Below are 23,784 nucleotides of genomic sequence, written 5' to 3' on the forward strand. Positions count from 1 at the left end.
TTTTCAGATCTGCTTATACATCTTGCAGAACCAAATGCCCTCTTGCTCCCCACTGCCTGGGACACATAAAACAAAAAATACAGTCTCCTGGAGCAAATTCATGTCCTAAGTGTATTTTACATAACTACAGTGCCTACTGAGGGTGCACAGGATTTTCCCAGAACTCCAAGTGCTACAGTTCCCATTGTTGTTAATGGACAACTTATTTACATCCCAGGATCCTGAGGCAGCACGAGCCAAAGTCTCTGCTCACATCATCTGCTGCAGGTACTCCCAGGAGGTTGTGACAGCCTCCCCTCTCCATGGCTGTGCTTTAGGGCAGCCCTGTGAAAGAGGAAGTCCAAAAATTCTCCTGAAACTGAACACTTGACCAGGCCACCCTGTGCCTATTGCCCCCAGCAGCCTGTTCCTGCCTGGCACCATCCCCTCAGCCCTGCAGCACTGAGTGGAGAGGGGACATAAAGCTGTGGCTGAAGCCCTGAAAGCCCATCCCTGAAAGTGTCCAAGGTCAGGTTGGACAGGGCTTGGAGCAACCTGGGACAGTGGAATGTGTCCCTGCCTCTGGCAAGGGGTGGAACTGGATGAGCTTTAAGGTCCTTTCTAACCCAAGCCACTCTGTGATTCCAAATCCAACAGGATCCAAGGGAAGACAAGGCAGAGGGTGAGGAGCTCAAGCATCTCTGATGCCAGACCAGTGCTCTGGGAAAGTGGGGAACCAAAACCCTGTGGGCCTGCTGCTCACCCACCACAGGATCAGCTTTCCTTTCTTCAGCTGCTTTTCTACATTCTGTTCTCCTGCAGCACCTTGTGTTATGGAGTGATAGAAACACATAACAGCTTCTCCAAACACAGTTATCTTTAGAAATGGAACAGCAGAAGAAAATGACACCATGTAGACACTGTAAAAAGAAAGCCTCTCTACATTAAAAAAAAAAAAAAAAAAAAAAAAAAAAAAAAAAAAAAAAAGAAGTTACATTCTCGATCAAGGAACAAACTGGTCTGAATAGTCACAATCACATTTTACAGCCATGTAACTCTTTTTATCTTTTTCTCTCCCAACATCTGAAGAAGACTAACATCTGATTCTTTCATATGGGAATTGCTTAAACCAGCACTAGGAGAAAATATGCAGTTGAATATTGATCTGAAAAGATGGAGTGAGTTCAGCCCTGAGTTAATGGTCCTGGATTTTGGATGGGGGTTGGCAGAGCTCAGCCCCTCTCAGGAACAGCCCCATCCTGTTTCCTGCCAGCCCTACAGCTCGAGGCTCCTACAGCTCCATTCTTTTCAGCAAAGGTTGGCTGAAAGAGCACAGCACCATTTTATTTAATCATGGTTGGAGTTCTGGTATCCATGGGAAGAAAATCCTGGGAGCAGAGTGTATTTTCACAATCAGTGCATACAGAGTGGTATAAAATGTCTGCACCGCTTCTTTCCACTCCACTCTGTGCCTTTGAAGTCATGGTAACAGCTTTTGGATCCCAATCCTCTGATGAGACTTCTTGATTTATTAGGTAAAACATCTGGAAAAAATGAGGACTTGTGGCAGTGTAAATCCTCCAGAAGGAGCCGAGAGAGGTTTCATGTGAGCAGCCCTCCTGTCAAAACGCAGGAAACCTGAGCCCTGGCCACTGGCTTGAGGGTGCTCCGAGGCTGAAAAGCTCCAGCTGGGCCAGTTCCCGTTTCACCCAGTGGCCAAAAGCAGCTGTGAGCAGAGGGATGTCCATGTCCAGCAGCCCAGGGAGCTGGAGCACACCAGGCCCTGGAATGGTTCACAGACACTTGAGTGTCAGGAGCAGTGCTGCCCCTGACAGCAGCAGGGAGCCCCTGCTGTAAATCCCAGACCACTGGGAGCACTCTGGGATGTAAATATCTGCAAATACCTGCCTGTCACCCACACAGGAACAGGCACCAGTCAAACCCACTGATAGCCCCACTGAGAGGAGCCTTGGATGACTTTTCCATCCCACAATTACAACAGGAATGTTGGAGAAGAAAATGGTTTGGAAGGAATGAAGCCCGTGCAAGTAACAAACAAGGCGACATGCATTTTGTCAGGCAGATTCCTTCTTTTATTTGGAATCAGGCCTGAGGTAAGAGAAGAAAAGAGAGGAGAGAGGGAGCACAGGAGCAGCTTGCAGTGCTCCAGAGCTGGCTGCTCTCTGCAATGTGTGTGGTGGGCAAACACGTGCGGGAGCACGCGCGTGTGCGTCCGGCCGGGGCGGCCGGGCCAAGGGGGCAAAGGTACAAATCACCCAGGTACTTGCCTCTGAATTATTTACTCTCTGCCTTCTCCACTGAACAACCCAGGTTCCAAATTTCAGTGCTGACACTCTGGGGAAAATCCCCTGAGAATCATCCTTTGCCAGTTATTTTCCCATCTAAATCGCCCTTCCAGCAATTTGAATAACAGAGTTCAAACACCAGCCCTGGTGCCAATGGTGCTTTTTGGAGGGGGCGTAGGACCAGCACAGGAGGGGGAGTTTGGGGAGTATTTTTTTAATCAGATAAATTATTGCTGGGAAACCAGCCACTTCTCTCCATTCAATTTATACTCTATGGGGAATCCATCCAATACCCCTGCTCAGAGTGTGAGGCAGGAGCAGCGAGATGCTGTATCAAACCAGGGAGGGAGGCAAAAGATGGGATGGAGTACAGGGAACGAACAAACAAAGGGAGGAAAGGGCTCTGGGAAAGCCACGGGATGTGTCTGCAGATCCTCAGACAGGGGAGGAGGGGAGAAAATGGGTTTCTCTGCTGGCAAATTGGAGCAGGCTGGAGCATGGGTGGAGTGGGATGGGATGGCTCAGAACCACAAGGTTTTCACCTGCAGGGAGGCAGCACAGCTCCAGGCAGGATGGAGGATCCATCAGGCTCTTCTTGAGTTTGCAAAGTAAGTTTAGTGATTTCCCCTGTTTCCCAGTGGAACTGGGAAGCTGCCAGTTCACCTCCCTGCTGTATTTGGAAGTGGTAAGTGGTGAACACTTTGGTGGCCTGGGAACAGAGACAGCTTGCAGCGCCCAGGGTTCAGCCGTGCTCGCAGGGCAGCGTGTCTGGGAACCTTGCCCTGCTGTCTGGGCATTCCTCTCATCCCTGTTTGCATTCCCTGCTCACCTCAGGCTCTGCTGCAGCTCCAGGGTGGGGGACAGGCTGTATCCCCAGGAGCTCCTCATCCAGAGGGGCACAGCTGGAGCTGGGCACTGCCAGCAGGGGCATGGCAGGGGATGATTGCTCTGAGCCCACCGAGCGAGCTGGTGACCAAACCAGCCCAGAGCCACTGCCCCGTGCAGGACTGGCTCTCTTTCATGTGCTAACACCAATTTAGTCCAGAGCCTTCCCACTCCAGCACTTCCCAGTGACTATAAATGCACACAGAGTTTTTAAAGAATTACAGGGTAATGGCACCTGAATGGGTGTCGAGGTGCACTTTGCTGGCCTTTTATTCTTCTTTATAACAAAGAATTCAAAGCTTTAGTGGGAGAGTTGGCAGTAAGCTCAGGAGATGGGGAGACTTCTGAGGATGATTTCCCAGATTCTGGGAGTGACTACAGTACAAATAATGTTGGAAAAGAAAGGAATTTACTCAGCAGGAGGCAAAAGGGAACAAGTGGAAGAGTAACTCTGCTCTGGAAAGCTGTGAGGAGAATATGACACAAAGCAGACAAGAGAAATAAGGCCCAAAAAAAGAAATCCAATGTGCATTTCAGAGGGATTCCTTCTGACAGCCTGTCCAAAAACTGCTGAATGCCATTCTCAGGAAACTGGGCCTTACACGAAGTCCAGGGAATTTTGGCCCAAAACAACAGAGATGATTTTACTCAGAGCTCATTCCCATCCTCCCCAACAGTTCATGGGCTGTCTCCAGCCCCTCTGGTTGTCTCCCAATCTAAGCAGTGTGAAGGTGTCACTACTGACATTACATCCTCCTTTCCCAGGCAAAATTAATGCTTGAAGCAACACTGATCTAAACACATAATAAAACCCCCTCTAGCCCACCTACCAAATAAACTCATTTCCAGACACCAATTAACCTCCCAGGTTATTACTGGGGATTACAAATCTCCCTAGAGCTCCTGATGCCAGGATGCAGGGAGCCCACTTGTTCTGCAAGTGTCAGGTCATGGGGGTCACCTTAACCTTGGATCCTTGTCCAGCTCTCAGAGTCCTGGGAATAAAATTAATAACTTTCTGGCATTTTCTCCCTCACTAAGAAATGGAGAAAGTGTTATCTCTTCCTCCTCATAATTTTTCCTTGTATTTTGAGTCCCCAGACATCTGTACTTTGTTAAAGCACTGCCCATTTCAGAGGTTTTTTCCAGGACTGGATGAACTCTGGTGATTGATATCCAAGCTGCTTTGTACATTTAGTAGTCCCTAAATGTCTGTTTTGGAATCTGTTCCAGATTCTAATCATTTCACATTAAGGCTCAGGGACTCAGTAACCTGTCCCCTCTTAATTCCCAAGAAAAACAGAAACAACAGCCCTTCAACCTTAGATCAAGCACAAGCCTCTCCAAAATCCCAGCTCGAAACCATCTTTCATCAGTCTGTTTTCCATGACTCCTGAACTCCCCAGGATGTGCAGAGTCTCCCTGTCCATGGAAAGAACACCCATGACATGAGTGAGGGCTTTCTCCTGACAGAACAAGGTGGAGGGGCTGCACATTCACACTAAGGGGTTCTTTAAGCCTCTCCAGCATTTCTGGAGCTTTGCTGGACTGTGGGAGTTTTGGGCTGCTCTGTTGTTCCACGTTGGTTTTTATCCCTCATTTCTTTGACACTTGATGCCATGTGGTTTGTAGGAATCCCTCTGGCCTCAGTAAACTATAGAACTGAGCCTCCTTATTCTGCTTTTTTCTTCCACCCACGGGAACTCAGCTCTGGGTTTCTTTTTCCTCTGTCCGACTGCAAACTTTCAGGTAACTTTTGGGTATTTTGTATCAGTGAAGTTACTCCTAACTCTGCTGAGTTTAAGAAGGAATTCAAGGCAAGGGAAGAATGGAAGGATACATCTTTAGAAACCAAGACGAGTGCAAAATGGCTGCTAGAAATCTTGTTTTCATCACCCACAAATTCCCTGATGCTGGAAAACATCCCTCACTTTCCCATCTTCTCCCATTTGCTGCAAGTTCTGACAGGAACAGCTTCTTCTGGGAAGAGCTGACTGTGCCAGAATGGGAGAGCTGCTGTTCCTGCACTGCTCTCCCCTCCCCATATCCCCACATTTCAGCCCAGAAAATGGAAATTGCTCCGTGTTTACCAACCCTCCTGCTCCTTCCCACTCTGCCAGGACCTCTGTGCCCCAGCCAGGTCTCTGCTGTTTACAAGCCCATCTGCTGCTGTTGCTTTTCCTCACCTCAAGTTTGAATGCTCCGTTCAGGGTTTTGCTCACCATTGTGTTGGGAACTGCAAAGAGCAGCTGAGGATTTCAGGTGGGAAGCGAGCAGCAGAGAGAGAGGAATACAAATCTGTTCTCATCTAAAGAGCCCTCAAAATGATTTTAAAAAATAGAAAGAATCAGATGAAAGAGGAAATTCCAAATGTTTTCAGCAGCACAGTCATTCCGAGGAGAGTTTGTCTCATATTTTTGTAAGAATTTGAGCATTTAGAACCATGAGGGAAAATTCACAAGTGTTCCAATGGCTGTTTTTCTGAAATTACCCTCGTCCCTCTGGTCTCTGCTGTTTAGTCTCTATAGGAGCTTCAAGCCTCTACTTCACCCAAACCTGTTGAAAGTGAGTTGAGAGCTCACCATGCAGGGTAACTCAAGGCTGCATCTCTCCAGGAGTAAGGGGAGACCCTTGGGAATCAGAGAGACTGGAAATGTCTGTGTCTGCCCTGAGGCCTTCAGTGGGGTGCCAGAAGACTCCTCTGAGCAGCAGAGCTGCTGCCCTCCTGCCTTAGCCTGCACAAGCCTCTCTCCAGAGGCTGATAGATTCAAGCTCTCTCCTATCCTCCCCTTTGCCAGCAGGGAAGCACAGTGTGGAACAAGCCCAGGCAGGTGCTCAGACACCACCAGGCTGCTGCCAGGAGCAGGGATGGGAAGCAGCCAGGCTGTGGCTCACACTGTGCTCCTGGACACGGCGTGGCTGCAGTGGGAATTGGTGACCACCCAGCTCCAGTGGGCCCCACTGCTGGGTCTGGGTTCTGTCTGCTCCCAGTTGCAGCCTCCCAGCCTGCATTGGGAGGGAAAACAGAAATTGTTCTCCTGGGCCCTTCTCAGAGTCAGTGAGAATCAAGAGAACCCAAAGAGCTGAATTGCCCTGACCAGAATACATTGGTGGCCAAAGTGTCTTTGCTTCCCAGGCTTTACTCCTGGATTGTGAAGTCAGCCAAGAACTGGATAAAGGGAGCAGCATTTGGAACAGGCTCTGCTGTGCCCTGAGCTTTGGAAGGCCCAGCCTGCCCAGGCACACCTGCCATTCCATGTGGGAGAGCAGACATGGCAGGTGACAGAACCCACATCCACAGGAAGTTCACGCTCTGTGTGGACAATTGAGAAACAGCAGAAAGAACTGGAAAGCAGAGAGGATGGATTCTCAGGAAGGAAAAGCCCACCAGAGGTTCCTTCTGACTGTCCCTCTGTGCCACTGGATCACCTGCACCAGTTCTCAGCCAGGAATCTGCCTGGTTTAGGGAGGAACACACTGTCCCACTTGGCAGCTTCCTGGCCCTGCCCGACCAGCTCAGCACAGTGCACAGATCCCACCCGAGGCTGGAGGCTATTGGGAAAGGAGCCTCCCAGGAGGGCAGGACACCCACTGTGGCCAGGGCAGCTGCTCTGCTCCGACCTGGAACCCAGGATAACATTCCCTGCCCTCTGCAATGCCTATGGCCCTTCCCCAAAGGATGTGTGTTTGGATCATCTCTCTTTGAGGACTTCACCGTGCAGAGCAAGGATTGAAGAGCACAGAACTGCCCTGAGGTGCTGAGTGAGTGCTGGTTCCATTTCCCCAGCCCAGAGCACTCAGGGAAACTGCTGGATTTACAGACACCCTCCCAATGGAATTAGCAAGGTGCTGGGATGCCCTGGAAATGCAAATCTCAGCAGTTGAGGGCAGAAAGACTGAAATTATACTGCAAAAAGTTCCTGCTTCGTTCACTCCCAGAAAGGTCCTCTTTGAGCCGAGCTGTTGCTGGGAATAGCTGTGTCTAACACCAGGCAGTGCTGCAGCTCCGGGCCTGCAGCAGCACCTCTGGAGCACACATGCTGTTCATTAATGCTAATCCAGGAGCAGCAATGATCCGAGAGCAGAACCTCCGAGGGGATTAAGTACACAGACACCGCCTCATGGAGCTGCGGTGCAGGGCGGGATCCAACCTGAACGTCCTCCAAAATGCACTCGGATCTGGTTGCTCTGGTTTGGCCCTGGCTCCAGGAGGTCGGAAAGAGCTCAGGGAGATGGTGAGAGAGGGGAGAAGGAAGAAAGGAAAACAGCCTGCTCCCTGTGCTCCCCAAAAAAGCAGCGTTTCACTGCTGGGGCTCTCAGCGAGCACAACAAACTTGCCTCCCTTCCCTCGGTCCCACTTACATTGTTCACTTTCCTGCAAATTGTTTCCACATTCTGTATAAATAACCCCGGTGCCAGCGAGGGGGAGGGGAGGCGCAGGGAAGGGGTGGGAGGAAATCCAATGGCTTTGTTACTTTGGAAAAAGAAGGTGGAGGATGGAGAGGAGCGGTTGGAGCTGGAGCCCTGGCAGACGGAGCAGAGAGTTGCCATCGAGCTTGCGTTCAGACCTGGAGGAAGAAGAGTAAACAAGGAGGAGATTATATATAATTATAGACAATCATGTTGCCGGGGATAAACAGGAATCAAAAGCACGGAGGCACTGGAGTCTGGCACATCCCCAAGCACGGAACAGAAGCCAGCCAGCGAGAGGCACTGCGGCTGGAACGCGCCTTCCTTTGGGCCTGCTTTCACTTAGCTCAGGGGCTGGGGGTTTTTTCCTCTCTTTTTGGCTGGAGGCATTCCCCCATAAAGAGAGGAGTCTATCCAATGGGGAACAGAAGCCAAACTGAAGTCAGCAGAATTCTTGTCTGTGACATTCACAGATTACCCTGTGAGAAACGTCAGAAACATTTGGAAAAGATACAGCCCACAGAGGTCAGCAGGAATAACAACAGGAATTTCTGATCAAAAATGGCTTTAGAGACACTCCAGAATCTGTGCCTGAGTGTGCTGTGGGCTGCTCCTCTTTGGCAGGATTCAGAGGGGGAGCTGCAGCTCAGGGTGGCACTTGGCTCCTGCTTGTGGCTCCCAAGGATCCAGGGTTTGCTTAATGGGGAAATGGTGAACAAAGCCGTGGAGCAAACCTGAAACAACGGCAGATGGGCCATAAGGGCTGTGCTGTGGGTTTTTAAACGAGGGCTTGGGGGAATTTAACAAAGAAAAAGGAAAAGGAGCCCCCTTCGTTCCCTTGAAGGCTCTGGAGAATCAGAGAGAAGGTGACAAACAAAGGACAGCAATCGCCGATGGTGACAGGAGGAGATTGTTTAGCAAGGCAGTGTGAAGAGCTCTCTCCCAGACACTGTTTTCAATCCAAATTGCTCACAGCCCACTGAATTCTTAAGCCATTTTCCTGATCTCTCAGCTGTTCTTCATTGGAGCACAGGCAGATACTTCAAAGCAAAGAAGCAGAGAGGAAAAATAAATATATGTAAGAAACAACCAGACCTTAGAATCTGCATAAAACCAGAGGAGGAAGGGAATGCTCACAGGCTTCTTCACCTTCTCCCTTTCAGTACGGATGCTCCAAGTGTCCTTTCTTCTAAGGAAAGAAAATATATTTTTTAAAGGGAAATGACATTTACTCTCTGAGATCAGGGTCACAGTTTGGTGGATAATATTATCTGGCTCTCTGGGGGTAGGATTGTATTTTTTTCTGTGAATTCATCATTATGGGCATTTTTCCTCTGGGATTTCTTCTGCTGACAAATCCTTCCCCAGAGGATGTACCTGTGTGTGTGCACATGCAGGGGGGAGTGAAAGATGTCTCTGCTGCCATATAGAAACAGGAGTCATGTTCCTCTCAAAACTGCTGGAAAGAGCTCAGAAAGAGCAAAGGGAATGGACTTGGAAAAGACAATAAAGGGTTAAAAAAGGTATTTGAGGTCCAAGTCTTATCTACTCTAAATTTACATCGACTCTGTGAGGTAATATTTAAGCAATCTACTCCCATGCCAAGTTACAACAACTCCTTCCAAATATCCCAGACAGTGAACGGAACCAAGACTAAAGCCAAGATAAAATGATAGCAAAAATAGCCAAGCACATCCTTTCCCACATGCCCCAGTGCAACGTGGAGCACAAACAGTGCCAGGACTCGAGCCATATGGTGAGAGGGTAGGTCTGCACAGGCTACAGCCTCTTTACTTTCTCTTTCACTTATACCTGACCAAGAAGAGAGAAGGACACAGAGCTCTTGTGCCGATGTTCTGGCAAAACTGAAACGAGGTTACTGATCTCCTGCAAGCACGAGCGAACATCAATCACCAAACACTCATCAAGGCACAAAACACAGTCCCTCGGTGTTGTTAGACTGCAAGAATTAAGAGTTTATCAAGCTGGAAAGAGCAGATCCTCGAGGGAGAATGGATTTCATAAGCAAGCAGCAAATCCTTCTCCAGGCACCTTGGTGCAACTTCAGCACCGAGAAAATCAAAAGAGCTCCCACCTAAAGAGAAACACACAGGAGTGTTCCCAGCAGGCATCTTAGGAAAAGCCCTTGGCAAGAGAAAGTGTCAATCCTGCCTCGCCTCCTCCCACTTCCCTGAAGCAAAGAGGGGAAAAAAGACGGGGGAAATAAAACAGAGTATGATATTTGCATTGCTGCTTGTTTTTGCCCTGCAAAATAAATCTATGTGTGCTGGAGGAACAGTTTGCACTGGCTTGTCACAAACTCTCTGCAGCTGGGTCAGTTGGACCAGCCTGACACATCCCACAGAGGTGCATCCCCAGAGCTCTCCCAGGGCACAGGGCTGCAACAGAAGCTGCTGAAGGCTGGCAGAGGTGAAACTCAGCTGCATCTCACCCTGGTAATCCCATTTTGGAGGCTGCAATTCGCCCATGGGGAATGAAAATATAATTGAAGCATTTCTTTATTCCAAGTTTGCCTGTCTGCCTTGGAGTCCCACCTCTGGAAAATCCAACTATAAAGGGATGGAGCAATTAGAGTATTGCCCCAACTCCTTGCTTGTGCTGGAATTCCTTGTATTCCCAGCCCTAGGATACTGTTATGTCCTAAAGTGTCCATGGATGACTTCTCTGAGGTCAGGGATCACGGGCTGGGGGGACCAGGGGATGAGCTGCAGCATCACCCACTGCACCTTTAGCCACCAGTGACCTCTCTTCCCTACCCAGGTGCTCAGGAGGCAGATGTTTAAACCTGCCATCCAGAAAACGTGCTTCCCTGTCACTGTTCATGTGCTGACACCCCTTACACAGCCACTTTGGAAACAAATATCCCCATTTTTATGAAAAGGGGCAGAGATGAGCTCAGCCCTCCAGGCCAGAGCTGCTGGGCACAGGTACTTTCCAACACATGCCTGTAATGAAGCAGAGAGTTGCTCAGGGGAACCCAACAATTTGTTTAATGAAAAAAAGCCCTGCTTCAAGCTTCTGAAGGGTTATTATAAGCTGTGGCGAGATGAAACTCAAGACATAAGTCTCTTTGTATTTAATAATACATGGGATCGATTTTTTCCTGTGGAGAAACTTCAATGAACACTTTTTTTTTTTTTTTTTTTTTTTTGTTTAAATCTTTTGTTGCAGGTATTGATTATTCATTGAAAATCTAAACCCTAAAGATGTGACCAAATGATTTCACGAAAAAAGGTCTGATTTCTCCCCCAAAGCAGGCGTTTCCAAGCAGTGACAGCCCCTTTGCTGTGCAGATATTGCAGCGCTGATGGTGAGTTTATAATTAGCCCATACAAATGTGTATGCAAATGTACAAAACTGCATTTAAGGAGAAACTACTCACCCCCTAAAGCAAAAATGCAGCTACAATGGACACCAGAGAAATGCAGCAAGCATTCTAATCTTAGCAGGTAATTAAAGCTTATTAATAAAAGTCAATTTATTACCAAACTGTCCCCAGAAAGGCTCTCACAAAGGCCACTTGAAGAGCTGTGACATCCAAGCAATGTCAGCTGAGGAGTCAACGCTCCCTGGCTTTACTGTTAAATCACTTTGGCACAGAGAAGGTCCAGCAGCCAACGACTCCAACACCTGTGTTTCTATACTTGATGCAACACGAGCGTGCCATCCTTTTAAACATGAATTTGTGCCTCTTTAACACCCCAGATCTCCTGAGCACTGGCTGTACTGCGGCTCTGGTGGGGTTTATTCTCCGAGCTGGAGCGGGGGTGAAGCAGCCATCAGGAGACGGTGATTGAGACGCACATGAGACAGGAAGGGGCAGAGGGAGAGAAAGAAAGGAAAAGATCAATTAATGATCTGATCCCGGGGACAAAACAGCATAATTGTGGTCCCTAAAGTTCCCTCAAGTCGGTCGTGGGCGTAAGCGCTGGGGAGGGACGCGGTGCTCCGTGACAGAGCCCAGTTCCAGCGGCCGGGCTCGAGTCCCCAGATCACAATAAGGCAGCTTGAAGGTGACAGATTTCATTGTTGAAGGTGATAAAATTCCACGTGTGGCGCGCTGCAAAACAAGGGCTGGAGCTGCGCCCGCGGAGAGGGAGCAGCGCCGCAGGCAGCGAGGCGGGAGGGAGCTCCTGCTCTCCTGCTCCCCTGCTCTCCTGCTCTCCTGCTCTCCCGGCCTGGAAAATCCGGGAGAAGGGCTCGGGACCGGCTGGGTGATAGGTCTGCTCCTGCCTGACACACGGCACGGCAGCTGCCGGTGCCCAGGGCCAACCCCGGCAGTGCCACCTGTGCCCGGGGAGCGCCGGGACACGGCCCGGGAGCGGCGGCGGGGAAAGGGAAAGGGAAAGGGAAGGGGAAAGGGAAAGGGAAAAGGATAGCCAGGCAGGATCCAGGATGCACAGTGGCCACTGCATTCTTTCCTGCCCGTGCTCCTTGCAGCTGCTCTCCCCCAGTTCCCTCTCATCTCCTATGGGGATGACACCAGCACAGGTCCATCATGAACAAGGTATCCCAAAAGCTTCAGGTTTTGTTTTCCAAAAAAACCCCCGATGCTGTTACACAGCTAAAACACCTATCCAGCAAAAGCCTGACCTTTGGTGTCATTAACACGTGCCCACGCTGTTGCAGACTCTGATTCTCAGTTACACAGAAGTGCAGCTCAGGCTGGACACTGCCCCAGCCAGGCTGCTTGAAATGCAGGAAAGACTCAGTGGCAGAGATGTGAAAATAACAGGAAAATCAAAGCATGAGACTAAAGGAGCAATTAAGCCAGCCTCGGAATATATTGGAGTCAAATCAATCCATACAAGAATTGCAGTCACGGTGTGCTGGTGCCCATATTTTTCCCTCCCTCCCTCTTCATTTCCCTCTCTCTCTCTCCCTCCCTCCCTCCCCAACCCAGGCTGATCCAGCCTCACTGTCTGCTTCATCAGAATATGAACAAACTGCAGTGACAACACGTCTCCCAAGATGCTTTATCAGTTTTGCAAAGTCCCAGTTCATCCTCCTCTTGTGGATCCATTTACATATTGATGTATTTATTCCCTTCTCTCCAGGCAGGCCCCATGAGATTAAACTATTTTATTTACAAAGATATTGGGGTTGCAGCTCCTAACAATTAAGTCAGCCAGGATGGAACTTTGCTGGTGCTCAGAGATTGATGTGTGAACAGAGGAATCTGCCTCGTCAGCGATTTGGGAGCAGCCAGGGGGGACTGGTTCAACCCAATCTCTATAAACCACTCAAGAGCTGCTGCAACTGGGAAAAATGAATTGGGGTGGTGGGAGTCACCAATGTACAGAAGGGAGAGATAATGAGGCAACAGAAGGAGAGATGAATAAAACCAGGAGGAGAAACTTTGCCAGCAGGGCTCACCTTGAAAGGTTGGTGCTCCAGAATGATTTGTGCCTCCTGGGAACTCACAGGCTCCTGGGAGCTGCCCCTGCTCCATCTCCCTCATCCACACCAGGCACACAAGGCTCCAGCATGTGTCCCTGTTGGATCCTGTGCCTCTCACCAGGAGAAATACGTCCAGATGAAATACATCCATCAGAGCACCTCAGGCTCCTTAAACACCGGAGCTGAAAAGTCACCTCCCTGTTCAGGCCTGTGTAAATCTGGCACACTATTGCCTCTCCATGACAGCAACTTCAGCCAGCGTTCTTCCCAGCATCTCTGACATTTCAGAATTATATTTAGAGACCTGGATGGGAATTTAATTTTGAAGTTTTCCACGACACCCTGTCATATAAATATTGCGCAGTGCTGCTGTCGGGGGTGTCGGTGCGGAGCGAGCCCGTGCTGCTGCCTCCAATTAAACAGGCCCAAGGAAAGGCACTAAAGAGTGCTGGAACCATCTTAAAAGTCAGCACGTGTCTCCCTATTAATTCTCACCCTGATCTTTTGCATAGCGCTATCGCCAGGCTAATTAATCACCGGTGTGAGCTCGAGCATTAATTGGAACAATGAATCATTTTTTTTGTCTGTTCATGGACACTTCTAGCCTATAGGAATGTGGCTACTGCCATTACTTTAATAATTATTATAAATATAAAGCCAGCAGCACACACCACATTTGGTAGGCATTAAAAAAGCCGTGGTATTTGGCCTGGAGCATTAACAATCTGGTGCATGTTCAGGGGAGTGATGGATGCAGCTCGCTGACAGTCCAGAAATGTGCTCCCTGAATCACTTTAACTCAGGACAGTTTAGGAAGGTGCTGGGGAATGCACAGGTTTCAGGGATCCAGTGTCTGGATCAACACCCTTCAGCAGGTCCTGCACTCATGGCTTGTTGGGGCTTCCAGGGCGCCCAGGGAAGGAAACATCTCCATGAACTGCATGAGGGAGCAGAAGCTGCTGACAGAGCTGTTCCAAGATTATAAATGTATGGAATGACTCAGGTGCACCCTGTGTCCTGCCCAGGAAAAGCAGCTGCATACACAATGGATGGGATGTGGCAGTGACAGCTCAGGCACTGGGGTCAGGACTCACCTCCAGTGTCAGGCTGGCAGAAGCACTCCAGGCTTTGGATGCTGGGAAATACAAAGCCACAAGGATGAGAACTGAGCTTTTCAGGGAGGAAACAAAAGCTAAAATGTGAACAGCTATAAACCCCCAATTTGTCACACAGAAGACAGCAAGTATTTCCTTTCCTTGCCAGCCTGGAGAAGCAGAGGGGGCTGAAGAAGAGCTCAAGGTGAGGCCTGTTATTTACTGCTGCTGATGAGTAAGCAAACCCCCACACCATGCTTTCCTCCAGGACAGGAAAAGCTCTGGAGTGTTTAGCAGGCTGGGCAGTTGTTCTTTCCCCCCTCCTGGGGTGTGTTTTACACACTCTTCCAGCAAGACACAGTCCCACTATTAATTGTTCACACACATAAAACACATGGAATTCTCCTCTGCCCCCACTCAGACCCAGCAGACTAAGTGGGGGAGGGCTGGAGAAGTCACCTACACAGGGGTGGGGAGAATAATGTAAAAAAGATTCAAAAGGATTTGTATTAGTTTTTTTTAAAAATGCAATGTATTTCTCTGCACCAGTTTAAAAGCACAGGCTTGTTTGAACTTCCTAAGGAGGCAGGAGCATGGGGCAGGAATTGGCAGGCTCCAATCTGGCTGCTTTTCCTTATGATGAGAAAATCCACTCTGGTCTTGTGCGAGGGTATGAATTCTTCATCTCATATTGTGTTTGCACAGAAGCGTGAAACACATCCCGAGCGCTGGTGCTGTCCCGGGAGCACAATGCGAGAACAACGAGGGCACTGAGAACAGGGCTGCGGCTCTTGCAGGGCCCGGGCTCTGCCCTGCATTCAGCACATCACGGCTCTGAAAAGGAGACCCCGAGGCACGTATTTCCTCCCCAGTGCTCGGGGGCCCTGCCTCGGAGCTCTTGTCCCTGTGGGAAGCTCCCGCCTTCCCTTCCGTAAACGTTCCCCCCGCTGCCGCTGAATCACCGAATAATCAGGAGAGCCGTGGGAAGGGAATTAAAGGGTGGTTATCACGCTGCCGTGTTCTGCTCACTTTATTTGTTTTAAATGACCATGAAAGCAAAGGGTGGGGGGGAAAAAGAAAACACACAAGTGGAAACTTAATTGAGCTGCTGAAATGTCTTCAAAGGAGCATTCCGGGCTGGATTGCGATGCCTCGGCTCCCACTGGTGGCATTTGCTCACATGAGTGGGCAGCTGATGAGGCAGTTCGGGACCGTTCTCTGAGTGATCTGAGTTTCCTGCTGCAGGTTTGGAGCAGTCGATGGCACAGACACCCAGCTCTGGGCTCCTGGGGACACTGCATGTCCCAGAAAGGGGCAGGATGGGAGCGGGCTGCAGGCACCTGGCATTGCTTTGGGTCACAAGGATCTGAATCCTTGTTTTATGTCAGAGTTTGCTACTCCAGGGGAAATATCCATGTTGGGGTACAGCTTTTCACTCCTGGAGCCAAGGACCATCTGCCCTGGCTCCACTTCTGGGCAGGAGGAAAGGGGAACTCACTCCACTCATCACAGGCACCAAAGTGCAGGCACAAGGGGACAAAACCACCTGAAGTCACAAAGCGGCCTTGGTTAGATGCTGTCTCAGGGTGGAGGTTTGGGAAGGGCTTCCAGAGGGGCTGCAGAGCCCATGGAGGATTTCTGGGGCAGGAGAGCACATCAAAAAGCTGGGCAGCAGCTGGTCTGGAACAGGAGCACAATCAGAGGGGCAGGAACAGTGCCACGGGAACAGAAGGGAGCTTGCCATGGAACTGGCCAGCAGAAAAGGACCCAAATGTGGGGAGAAGACTGACAGAGAAGAGGGAGGAACTGCCCTGACCAACTGGCTGGAGCTGGAATGTAGGAGAGGGGGCAAAGAAAAGCCAAGATGTGGAAAGGCAGGTCCCACAATCCGAGCACAAACCGAGCCACCCACAGCTGAGGGAGAAGCCAGGGCAGGACCATGTGGGAAAAGGGGGCTCAGGAAATGCAGTGTGGGAGCCCAGGGATCTGACAGGGAACCTGCTGGACCTGCTGGAGCAGCCACGCTCCAGCTAATCTCCAAGAGGAACAGAACTTGCCTTTGGCTTGTTACACCCTGTTTTATTATGAGTCCAATATGCACCCAAGTAAACAAAAATGGGTTCCTCTCTATTCAATCTTCTACTGGATCTTAAAATCTTCTAACATCCTTGGGAAGGATCCCTGCATTCTCATGTCTGAGTTCTGAGTCCTGTGCAAATCGAGATGAAGGCAAATGGGAGGAGGGGGAGCTGAGCTGCTCTGCCTGCTGTGTACATCCCTTACACTGGCCCAGCACTGCTCAAAGGAATGGATCAGCTCCTTTCTCATCCCTTTTTCCAATCTCCTCCTATGTATGGGCTGACTCTAGCCCAGCAGCAGTTTTTGGGATGCCCTGTTTCCTGCTCAGTCCCTCCTGCCCCTATGTCCATGCCCCAGCTGTTTTGTCAGGTGCCTTCCAACCCCAGGATGTCCCAGGAGCCTGGTGCTCCGAAATCCATCCCACTTGTGCTGGGAAGATAATGTGCAGGCAGGGATGGGAAGAGGGATGGAGCCCTTCCTGAACACCTCCACTGAGCTCCACTGGCTTCCACTAGGTCAGCACTTTCTGGGAATTATTGCGTTGCCAGATGTTGATTGGGCATCTGACAGGAGATGAATAAAGCAAATAAAGCTCTTATTTCTGGCTATAAAAGCAGTAATGAAAAGCAGACTGGGATGGTGGATAGGTTGCCCAAGGCTTTCCTAGGCCACACTGAGCTGACTGTAGCAGGAACTACCTTCAGCTGCCCTCCCTTCTTGCTCCCTCCTGCCTGTGTGCCATGAGCAACAGCCCTGAGATGGAGCATTGGGATGACACTGTGTACAGTCAGAATTCCTCTAGTCCTGCCCAAACTCCCCAGCCATGAGCAGAGCTGTCTGTGCTGAGCTGATTCCACAGTGAGATCAGGGCTGTGCACAGCAGGGCAGCTCCAGCATCCCCACATGGGCCAAGTCACCTCCTTTAAATAAAATCTCCTCTGCTTCCAGTGTGGCACAGGAAAGCTCCTGTTCCTGTGCCAAAGGCTGTCCAGGCCTCTCTCCCAGAGGCACAGTCCTGCCTGTGTCTTCAGCTCCTGCACAGCTAAACACCAAGATCTGAATATCAACCACTTGCTTTGTGCTCTGCTGTACCAGCTTGGGGATATTTGGCCAGTTCTGAGGAGATATGAGATTCTGAGATGTATTTCTGCAGGGAGATTTGCTACACAGCTGCCAGCTGAAAAGCTGCCTCTGTCCCTCCCTCCAACAGTGGCACCTCTGCTCTTGGGAAGTGCTGCTAAAGGGGCAGATCACAGAATCAGAACACCACAGAATCCTAGACTGGTTTGGGTTGGATGGGTCCTTGAACATGGTTCCATCCCACCCCTGCCATGGGCAGGGACAGCTTTCGCTCTCCTAGGCTGCTCCAAGCCCTGTCCAGCCTGGTCCTGGACACTGGTAGGGATCCAGGGGCAGCCACAGCTTCTCTGGGCAACCAGTGCCAGGGCCTCACCACCCTCATAAGGAAGACTTTCTCCCTAATATCCCATCTAACCCTGCCCTCTGGAAGTGGGAAGCCAGACCCTACCACGTCCACACCTCCCAAAGCCAGGTGACAGCTGCAGATCTGGAGGATGAAGGGAATATTTACAAATAATTCCCTGGCTTTGTAGCCTCATAATCAGGGATCTAAATTGAGAGGTCTTGAACAACCTGCAAACCTGAGGGCTGGTGGCAAAGGTATGCTTTGTGGCAAAGATATCATCCTGCCATTCTGGGAATACTGGCACTGAGCTGTGCACACCTGGCTCTGGATAAACCTGCAGATCCAGCTCAGTCCATGGCAGTCAGAGCAGCCCTGGGATCCAGGCTGGTGACTGAAAAGAAACATTTGAAATGTTCATTAACTGTTTTAGGGGGTGGGCACCAGCAGAGGGACAATGTCCAGCCTGGCTGACGCACAGTGCCACAAAGCAGAGTTACATGGCTGTGGTAAGCTGGCCTGGCTCTGACTCATAAAGCCAGGAACAGGAGTTCTTCCCAACCAACAGTGCCTTCAGCCCAGAAACTGATGCAATCCACATGGAAAAACTCTTGCTGGACCTCAGAACAGCAAGGAGTCATTCCTAATCCAAAGGCCAGCAAGCTGCCTCAACACCACAGGACATGACCTGGTTACACTTGTGCAAACACCTGCACCAGCACTGATACACACACCTATGCATTTAACATTTATACTGTCCCTGGCATCAGCTGCCAGCATAATGGATTGGGAATGCACATTTCAAGTGGAAAGCATTCCTGGAAACTGGCTGTTCTTCAAAGGCATATTTACTGGATGTTCCAATAGCCACAACTCAATAAACATACAGCAATATTACACTGGCTAAAAATATCTGGGATAAAAGAAGAGAGAAACTCCCTTTGCCCTTTTATTTAATATTTTTATCAATTATCTGAATGACTATATAAATCCTTGTCATGGGAAAGTTTGCAGATGCCAGTGAGATTGGTGGGAGGGGAACAAGAAGCAGGATTGGGCTATCAATTCACTGGGATCTGACATGAGTGAGAGCTGGCCACATGCCAGTGAAACATGATTTAAACTGCCAAATACAAAGTAAGAAATCTGAAACAAGAAACACAGGTTACACTCACAGGATGCTGCCTCAGAAAGGAATAGTTTGAAAAAGGACTTGGAGGACATTGGAGATTTGTGGTAGCCCTAAAGCTGCCATAAAGGGGAACTGTGATCCTCAGTGCTGAGAAGGGACGATGGATGATCCCAGCAGGGAGGATTCCTGCTCCAGGAACCTGCTGGAAGGCCATGATCAGGTTCTGTTCCTCCCTTGATGGAGAAAGGAAAAATACAGGAGCAACTCTACAAAGCCAAACAGTGACTCTGAAGCTGGAAAATGGAAGCTGCCCAGCATTCTCCTGAAAGAACCCAAGGTGTCAACTTGTCAGGGATGTGACTGAGACAGGACCTGGCCACTGCTCCAGGCACTGATATGGGATGGCAGCTGGTGGGGAGGGCTCCTGGGAACACTGATACCTCTTCCAAGACAATTGCAGATTTAACCTTGAAAAAACTCAAGAGAAACAGCCACAGAGGATGTCCAGCACTAGAAGAGCTTCCCAGTGTACCAGGTGAAATGACAAGGTCAGGTGTTTTCCAGAAGGGGCTCTTTAACTCACCTCTGGGAGAAATGGAGTTGGTTACACTACATGTGGCTGTGGGAATCCCTGGATTACCATACTGGAGTCTAGCCCTTGCACAAACTGTTTGAAGCAGGCTTCCCTTTGTATTTGAGGGAATGGAGGCAGCCTGTGGAATGGTTCAGGCAGCCTGAAAGACTTTTCCTGGCTGCCTCAAACTCTACACGAGGGGATACTTCTGCTTAAGCTTTACATACTGTAAGTTATAGGGCTGTCTCTTCCCAAATTAAGTAAACAGAGATTCCCTCCTGCCGAGCTGAAAATCTCAATATCAGTTTCTCCAGTCCTGAACAAATCCTCACCAGTCTGGCTCTGGAGAAAACACATAAAGAACCCCCGTCTGCTCTGAGTTCCAGCTGGGGAGCTGCATGGATATCAGCAAGGTTTCAGGGTGTAACAGAGCAGAAACCAGCTCAGCATGCTCATCTTCTCAAGCTAAGTCTGTCCTTCTGTTTCCATAGATTAGCTCTTCCCTGCACTCCCCCTGCACAGGGTGCCAGCCTGGCCAGGGCAGCAGCGAGCCACGAACAGCGGGAGCTCCTGCTTCATCCAGCACCAGCTCCCCGTCCCCAGCACTGGCAGCTTTTGTTCTCCTGGCTCCTGTCTGATCTCTCCAGCCCGGCTTACATTCCTACTTCAGGGCCCCCTCCAAAAGTTACTCCACAAAACAGGATTCTGCTTTTCTATTTCAAATCCAGACCTGGCATAGGAGCAAAAATAAAAAGCAATCCATCATGGCACAAGTTCTTTTTCCATCTCTCCCTTGGTTTTTGCAAGTTGAACTATCACAAGCAAAAATTCAGTTGCTGTTTGGATGTACAGGGAACACATGGACTCAGGCAGTGGGGTACAAGAAGTGTATTTCCTGGATAAAGAACTGAATGCATTGAGTAAATTGATCTTACCTGTACAGCTTCCCACCAAAGCAAGCTGTGAGCTCGTGTCACTGGGGGAGCTCCACTTCTCACTGCTGCTATTCAGTTCTGTGTCACTGCTGCCATTCAGTTCTGTGTCCCACTTGCCCTGTGTCTTGCTCTGTGGCTCCTAAATCCCACGTCATCAGTGGCAACTTTTCCACCCTAAACCAGATCCTTGGTGCAGTACCAGCTCCAAGTGTTCTAGGCAGATCCAAGTCTGCCCAGACAGAGCCATCCCTTCCCTTGGGAGCTACAGCAATCCTAATAATGAAACAAGCAACTTCCTGACTGAGAGCTATTGCTTCCCTGGAACAACAGCATTTCAGAGTGAATGTGTTATCAAAACAATAAACCAGGCTGTGCATGTCCACATTAACTTTCATCTGCTGTTTCCAGGAAGGAGCAGCTGCTCTGACAGCTCCCTGCACATCCCATGCCTGTGTTGGTGTTTGCTTCATCTGAAGCAGAGCAGCCCCTTTGAGGAGGGGGGGCGAGGTCTCCTGACCCTGCCAATTACAGTCAGGTCCAGGCTGCAGAACTGGAGTCCTTGCAGCTGTGGAAGGAGCCCCAGAGACCCAAAAAGCCATGCTGCTCTTGAATGCTCCAAGCCATGGGGCCAGACCAAACCTATCCCAGGTAATTCCTCTCAAAACACAGAGTGGACCAGCACTGGGCATTTCACTCCCCAGATCTGTTCATATTGCACTTCCTGCTTCCTAGTGCAGGTTGCATCTCTCAGAAGCCTCTCTGCCCCTGCTTGTCTCCCTGCACAACCTCATGGACCAATCAGCTAAATCTCCCCCCATTCCACTGTGTTCTGGAATAGCTAAACAAGATTCCCATTAGCAGGAGAGGGAAGGTGTTATGATTGGAGCTCACAGTTTACCCACCATTGTGAAGAGCAGCTGTGGCTGCCCCATTCCTGGAAGTGCTCCAGACCAAGTTGGAGCAACCTGCTCCAGTGGAGTGTCCCTGCCCATAGCAGGGTTGGGAGTGGATGGGCTTTAAGGTCCCCCCAAACCTCCCCAGTCTGTGATTCCATGATTGTCCTCTTGCCTGTGAATGAGTGCAGACTGCAGAGGTCCACGCCCTGGGAGCTGGGCTTGGACCATCAAACCCTCAGAGCTCCTCAACTCACTGTCAGGCTTGGAATAAAAGAAAATCTGAAATTCAGGAAGGGAACCATGTGTTCTCATGCTGGAGGCCCTGAAGGAAGTGGAAGTGAATTCCCATAAAGAAATTACCAGGATCATTAAGGATTAATAATTACCTTTGCATCTGATAAGCTATTGGAGCTTTAATTTCCTGCAAGGTTTTTGTGAGCTGTTGTGTGTACAACAAATTGTGTGTGAGTTCAGCCTGGCATTCCTGGGCTCCAATGGCAGCCCAGGTTAGATGTACTCAGCCACCAGTTATTTTCCAATTAATGTGGAGCTGTGGTGTGATGAGTAATCAGGACCTGGTTACTGGGATTTTTAATGGGTGGCAAACAATTGCAAATCCTAACTAACCAAAATAACAGGGCCCTGGCCAGTGTCAAGTCTAATTTCACTAAATGCCAGGATCATTATGTTCTCCTGTGGTGGTTGATTTTGAACTGGCACCAGGAATGAGTTATTCCCACTCCATGGGGATTTCAGATTTCATCTTTGCTCCCATCTTTGATTTATTGAACAGATTTATTTTCTGGGTTAGATGTTCATAATTTGCCCTTCTGCTAATGATAAGATTTGCAGCTCAGTGTCTCACTGGTGAAGGAATCAGGAGTGTGGTATCTGGGTATGCTGGAAGTGTGATTGGCCACCTTAGACACTTCCACTGGCTCAGAAACACTGGTGTTCTCCCCCTTTGCAGAAATCTCAGTTCAAAAGCATCACTCTTCTCCCAGAAATGAATTCTGCCTCAGGAACTGATTTAAATCAGAGACCAAAATAGAGGAAAAACCACTCTTCTGTTATTTTCACTCTTCCCCTGCTCAGAATCTCATGTGACAAATCAGCTGCACCTTCCCAAGCCTGAGCTTTTTTTCCTGGAGAGGAAGAGGAGGGCATATCCCACTGCCACTGGAGCAGCACAGTCAGAACTTCACTCTGGAAGCTGCTCCCAGTCACCTTCTATCAACCTTTATGGTGAAAATATCTTAAGGACCCAAAAAATTTAAAAATCGAGGAAAACTCTCTCTATGTCCTGCAGGTGATTTCTCTCCCCCCACTCTCCCAGTACAAACCTCTCCAACTCCACCCTAAAAACCCCAATTTGTACCTTCAGCTCTGCAACTGCCACGATCCTGGTCCAGTCAGGATCATGTTTGCAGTCTCCCTGCATAATTTAGGAAGATTTTACTGCAAGAAAGTAATTTCTCTGCAAAGAAAGACCACTAAGTCTTGCCTGATCCCTTTAGCTCTGTATAGCTGCAAATTTAATGACCCTACAAGCTGCCATGTCCTTTAAATCTTTAATAAAATTATTAAAGAGCCCCAGCAGAGGATCTGCTGCTCAGTCCTCTCCTCACTGACACTCACCCTGAGCTCCAAGCCTTCTTCCCAGTATTTTACCCTTTTCAATAATAGATTATTTTAACCTACGTTTAGGGAGTTTGGACCATAATCCATCAGGCAAAATTTTCTTAAAGCCTCATGGACAACCAGATAGATTTATATTATCTAGCCTGATAGTTATTTCATTAGCATAAGTGATCAAATTAGTCTTACATGATTTACCTGCAATATATCCATGCTGACTCATTCCTACTACAGTAAATTGATTCATCCTAAAGAAAAGAAATTGAGCTGCAAACTAACTGTAAATGAAAATTTTTGAAGAACAACATTCCTCTGAAATCTCTGCCCCCTGTTATTATTTCTGTTGGGATGGAGCACAGACATTGTGGGGTTGTTTTGGGAATGGGGCTGGACTAAAGGAGAGCCAGAGGGTACAGGAACAAGTGGAGGCATGAAAGAATTGTCACTGCAGAGAGGGCAGCCACAGTCAAGGATTCTTGACTCATTTCAGAGATACACAGCACGGGGAATTAAGCTTGGCTCAAGACACTCAAAGTGGGATTTATCTGACCTGATTTTCTACAGACCCTGACGAAGCACCTTGGGCAAGAGGGAGAGGAGCAGGTTCACCTTGGAGCTTCCAACCACACACCCACCATTGCCTCCTACTGCTAATAAAACTGCTAAAGCCCACCTGCCATTGGATACTGCTGGGACAGGGACAAAAACCAGCCTTGAAGCTTTTTCTCAGGCTTCACAAGGACAAGAAATTACAACAATGATTGTACACCTGCAGGGTGTGTGAGAGCCGTGTGAGTGTCTTGGGATGTTTTGCAGAAAGTGTTTTCAAAGAGCTGCTGCCTTCTTGGACCAGTGTTTTGTTTTTCACATACTACCCTATATAAAGTGTAGTGTTTCTTTGAGTAAAGCTCTCTCTCTCTCTCTTTTGCTTCTCCAGTACATGAGGAATTGTGTTGCATTATTCTTTTTGACGCTCTCCTATAGCCTAAAATGCAACACCCACCTCCCCAAA

Source organism: Erithacus rubecula (genome assembly GCF_903797595.1).
Source record: "Erithacus rubecula genome assembly, chromosome: 14".
NCBI lineage: Eukaryota > Metazoa > Chordata > Aves > Passeriformes > Muscicapidae > Erithacus > Erithacus rubecula.